The following is a 6,129-nucleotide window of genomic DNA, read 5'->3' on the forward strand; positions in this document are numbered from 1 at the left end:
ATGGGGTCTTACTCTTGCTCAGATTGGTCTCAAACTCCTGGCCTCAAATCATCCTCCCACCTCGGCCTCCCAGAGTGCTAGGATTACAGATGTGATCCACCATGCCCAGCCTTTAAGTAGAAGTTTTGAATTTACTTTTTCCTTGACAAAAATGCTTCATGGTCAAGGAAATATTACATTTGAATACCTCAGATCAAATCAGACAAAATCGAATCACAAGTAAAGACAAGACCCTAATCCCAAGGCCAATGCAGATGGCCCAGTTTGTCCCTCAATGCAACAAGCCCTTGTGCGCAGCTTAGGACAGGCATTTACACCTGGACGGCGCTATTTCCCTACTGAGGCTAAATCTTCAAGGGATTAGGTTTCAGATCTCTTTTCCCTGCTGCCTTGTGAGTCTAGTCTCCCATGAGGCTGAATGGAGGGCCTACTTTACTGTGGCTATTTGAGAAAAGCAGAAAAATCAGTTAAAGGGAAAATAATGCATGAAAATGAAAGTTTTCAGTGTCCCTATAGGTAGTTTTAATTTTATTTATTTCCAATTACACAAGCAATATAAGAATACTTTCCCATTATAAAACCTCAAACAGTACGCAGGATGCCAGTGACCCCCACGACCTCCTCCTCCACCCCCAGGCCCAGCAGAGGTCCCCAAAGTGAAGTGTAGTTATTGATATAGCGGCTATACTTTCCAAGTTTCTCCTAAGAATTTTTATACCTGTTTGTACTTAAAGAAATATATGTAGCTTTGTACTGTTCTGCACAAATACTGTTGGTCTATTATCTCCATAAACAATATGCCTTGAGGACTGTTTCATCTCCATACATGGATCTACCTTATTCTTTTAAACTGCTGTCGTGTGTACTAGTTTTCCTACGGAGCCATTTCGAATTTTTCGCCACTGCAAACCGTGCTGCCCTGGATGTCCCAGACATGCTTCCTTATACATCTCCCAGAAGCAATGAACCAGACAGCTAGGATAGCTGGGCTTGTCATATCCTTGTTGACAATGTATAATTTATACTTTTATTTAATTAATCCAGGTTAAAGTTATATCCTACCTTTTTGGCATTTATTTACTGATCATTGTGTATAGCAAATGCTGCCTGGAAAATTTAGTCTTTTTAGAAGTTGTCGGTATTTCTTTTGAGACAAAATTCTAATGACTATTCATTTGCATTTGAAGAGAAACAAAAAAGCTCTCTATATATCAAGTCTGTTAATTACACTATCCAAACCCTCTAGGTCTGTTTTTACCTTCTACTTGACTTGTTGATTTCTAAGTCAGCACCTATGATTATGGCTTTGTCAATTTTTTACATTGTATTTCTATTTGTTTTGCTCTATATAGTTCCCAGTTATGTTGTTAAGGACATAAAGTTCATGACTATTGGACCTTCTTGGCAAACTCTTCCTTTTTATGAGATATCCTTTAAAATTATTTTTGCCTTTAATTCAGTTTTGTTAGATATTAACATCGCTACTGAGGCTTTCCTTTTTGGTAGCATTTGTATGGTCTTTTTCCATCTCTATATTTCAACCATGCCCCCGCCCTGCGCTGTTTTGTTTCAGGTGTTTCTAAGTTTGTGTAGCTGGGATTTAAAATTTTTCTTTTGCCTATCTGAACATCTTTGATCTTTTGACAGGTGAGTTTAACTCATTATCAGTTACAAATGCTACTATGTTTGGCTATATTCCCATCTTATTTTGTTTTCCACTTACCAGTTCTTTAAAAAAAATTATAAAGTTAGGTCTTTGTGAGTTGTCTGTATACAAATAATTACAAATCAAACACACTGTAGTCATCACTCAGATTTCTGTCATGATTTTTTTGTCATTCTCCTCATTTTAAGGCAGCCTTTAGCTATGATTTTTCTTTAAAAAAATTTTGTTTTTTCAGATCAAGAGTCAAACACAGCACACAGCAGCCCCGGGTGAAACTCTAAAGGGGATGAAATTTTTTTGGGTATCTCCGTAGTTCCCTTTTCAGTACTTTCCTCGTCCCTCTAGCTGCATCTTCTAGTGCTCTGTCCACCTACGCTCTCTCCCAACACACACAGGCTGCCACCACACCTATTCATTTGTCTCGCAGGCCCTGTTCTCAGCTCATTTCTCTGCTTGAAAAGATCTGAAACTCATCAGTGAAGAATTATTAACTAATGAAGGGCCAGTTGGTGGTGGCATTTTCCTAGAAGGCTCCTGAAGATAAACAAGCCTTAAAGACCTAAAGGAACGAATCTGGGAGGGCCTGCATCAGCCAGACCGCCAGCGTAAGTCTCATTTACGCCATCTACCCGTAAGCATCTTATCCAACCCCTCTGCCTCAGTCTCCTTGCCTGCAAAGAGGGAAGACAAGAGCACCTACCTCATAGGGCTGCTGTGAGTTACTACGCGCCACGAGTGTAGGATAATGGCGAGCACGCGGAAAGAGCTCAAGAGATGCTAGTGCTCACTGTTATCATCCTAATGGACCTAAAGAAATACTTCTGCATGGGAGCGACCGTGGTAGTTTTCCACTCAATCCTTTTGTGAGGATACACTAATGAGAACAGACAAAAGACACCTGAGATAGACTCACATATAAATGAGCTGTTTTTATTCATCTTCGTATGGTGGCTCAGAGCCCATGGCACCCTGGACGTGGCAACCACTCAGTACATGTTGCTGAATGACCAAAAAAAGAGGGACTGATATCTAGATTTCTAAAATAATGTAGAAAATAATGGGGAACAGACAAGCTGAAATCTCCAATGGCTTTAGACTACAGTGGATCACTGAGTAAAATGTGCAATAATATAAAATTTCCAAAAGTAATACTATAAAGTACAGGCATAAATATCAGCCAGATATCTGTACAGTGAGGATGTGCTCAAAAGAGATGACCTCTCTACTGAAGAGCTGCTTATTTTGCCATTAAAAAAAAGAGTCCTCTGGCAAAATTTTCTTTAGCATCATGAATTTAAACTCAGTCTACATTATAAGACCTCTTCTCTGAAAACAAAATTGGCTTACATAAGAGGCAAGCTATTGGCTTGGCAAACAAAGGTGTATCTATCTTGCAGGAAGATTACATTATTTTCTTACTTCATCTGTATGTGTAACAAATAATTTTGTTTTTTAAGAGTAGCACAAATCTCCAGTTAATTTAATGCTTTATTTTTTCATTCTCCATAGAATATTGGTTTTATAACACTGAATACAGTCTAATATGTACCATTAAAACAAAACTTCCACCTTATGAAAGATCAGCAAAAATACATTGGCAAGGATAGTGCACTTATAAAACACATCAGAATAATGAAACCAAATGATCACACAATAATCTTCACATTTGACAGACCAGCTGCAGCCTAGGACAGCCACTAAGTGCCAGGATCTTTGGCAAGTGATTCACATATGTAAGGGACGACACTCATCATTCATAACATTTCTGAAATGTTAACTCTTTACCAGTTAAACATAAAATAAACCAAGAGTAATGAAATATGAGGATGAAATTAAAAGTGCATTGAACAGAAACCATATTTAATAACAGTAAGAACACTGAATTGGGAAGTAGTACATTCAGGTTCTTGTCTTTGTCCCTGGATGGATGATCTTGGGCAAGTCATCTAGGCTATGAATCCTTCATTTTTAACACGGAAGAGTTGGCTGGATGGTTCACTAAGTTCTTCTAGGTTTAAATTTCCATGATTCTAAAATCTCTGATGCTCATTCGTTTTTGGGTTGTAAAATGAAATCTCTAACTATACTGACTTGGCAAGTGGGTGGAGTCTCGCTCTGCCCACACAAGTCTGCTTAAACAGTTCTCTCCTTTCTGAGCCCGAGGACAGCACAATCCTCAAAGTAACAAAAATGATAACAGGCTTCAGGAGGCAAAGCGCTGGTTCTTCACCTGACTCAAACTCAAGATAGTGTTAAAGAGTTCAAAGTCATGAGTACCAGAAGAAAAGTAATAATGAAAGAACTGCAAGGAAAATCCACAACATCCTTTTTGGTAAAATAACACATTTTACCATTCACTGATTCACTAACAGAAGAAGGTGGGTGCATATATTAACTATTATGTTATTAAGTATGAAATGTCCGATTTCCTTAAGTGCTAAGTTTGATAGCTGGTATCTCTGACATTTCTCTTTGACACTTGTTTTATTTTTATTGTGAAGGTACATCCTCAGTCTTTCAAACACATGTTTTGACTTGTGATTATCTTTCACATTTTTTTAAGAACAATTTTTGTGAAATCACAGGTAACTCAAAAATTCATGTTATTTTCAAATATGAGTTCCATCATTGAACCAATGCAACACAGACACATCCAAATATCAACAGTGCTTGGTAAGGATATGGCTAATGAATGTATAATAGGTCGATGATTTGGAAAGTTCCATTCTGGTGAGTTTAGTCTTGAAAAGGAACCACATGGGCAACCTGAGACCACGGTGGATAATGATGAGCTGAAAGCTGTAGTGGAAGCAAATTCATCTCAACCTACTTGTGAATTAGCATTAAGGTTTGATGTTACTATTCCAACAATATTGGACCATTTGAAACAAATCAGCAAGGTAAAGAACCTGGATAGATGGGTTCTGCATGAATTAAATGACCATCAGCACAGAAATCGCCTTGAAACTTGCCTTTCTTTGCTGTCACGACATAAAGGTGAACTATTTCTACACTGTATTGTTACATGTGATGAAAAATGGATTCTTTTTGATAATTGCAAGCATTCGGCACAATGGCTGGATGAAGATGAAGTGCCGAAACACAGCCCAAAACTGAATATTCATCAAAAAAAGCTAATGGTGTCTGTTTGGTGGTCCAGCACTGGTATAATACACTATAGCTTCATGAAACCTGGTCATTCGATATAGTGGATGACTACTGCAACCAGCTGGATGGAATGATGAGGATGCTTGTGATTAAGCATCTGAGATTGGTCAATAGAGACAGGCCAATCCTCTTGCCAGACAATGCTTGACCGTATGTTGCACAAACAATGCTGCTCAAACTACAGAAGCTGCACTTGGAAACTCTCTGTCATCCACTGTATTCACTAGACCTGGCACCAACTGACTACCACTTCTTCCAGGCTTTGGACCACTACTTGCAAGGAAAAATATTCAATTCTCAACAAGCTGTGGAAAATGCCTTTCATGATTTCATCGCCACTGGCTCTCCAGGTTTCTTCCCTGCTGGCATAAACAAGCTACTATTAAGATGGCAAAACTATGTCAATAGTTTAGGTGCATACTTTGATTAATTGTACTGCTTCTTCTTTAAGATATTATAAACCACACTTTTGATTCGAAATTGGACATTTCATATTTAATGACCGAATATAATATATAATATAATTAATCTTAACTGTTCTTTGTGAACATACACAAAATTAAAACTTTTATCAATACTAAATATAAATTCAAGGTCCAGATGTATGTGGGAGGCTCTCTGCTGATGCTAATTTGAACACGAGGTTTATTGTACTTTTGCGTGTTTATAATTCCACAGGAAGAAAGTTGGGATTCTTTCTACTAGTGTCAGCTTCCACTTCATTATTTGTAAAGCCCACCTCTTTCACATAATCACTGAAATTAAAGCTGTCTAAGGCCCCTGTAGGGCATTTCATCCAGCCCCTACTTTTCTTATCAGATTACTGTCTTTTTGTTCTGAAAGACTGAATGAGTGGGTTTTCATCATCTCCCTATTTGAAAGTCAAGTAGACTTTATCTCTTTGGATCCAAGGTCTAAATTTATCTTTATTTCTTCCTAATATTTTAATGTAATTCCTATCTCAATTGTATTTATGCAATTTTGAATATTTAACTATGATTTGCATTGTGGAGATTAATCCAATTCAATAAACATCAGTGTGCAAAGCAAAATTACTTTGAAAATGTCAGGTTTTCTTAATAAACATTATCCTTTCATTAAAGTACTAAAATGCTTCCCACTTAACAGCAATGATTATTTTAAGCAACTGCATGAGCTTTGGCACGTTTTTCCTCTTTAACCCACGCCCCCTGTCCAGAATACATAAAAACTCCTCTGTTGTCCCCTTGCTCCTGAGGGGACTCTGGATCTATACCCTCAAGGGGTCTCTTCCTCTCTAACAATGAAGAGCTGGC

Source organism: Lemur catta, chromosome 14, assembly GCF_020740605.2.
Source record: "Lemur catta isolate mLemCat1 chromosome 14, mLemCat1.pri, whole genome shotgun sequence".
Taxonomy (NCBI): domain Eukaryota; kingdom Metazoa; phylum Chordata; class Mammalia; order Primates; family Lemuridae; genus Lemur; species Lemur catta.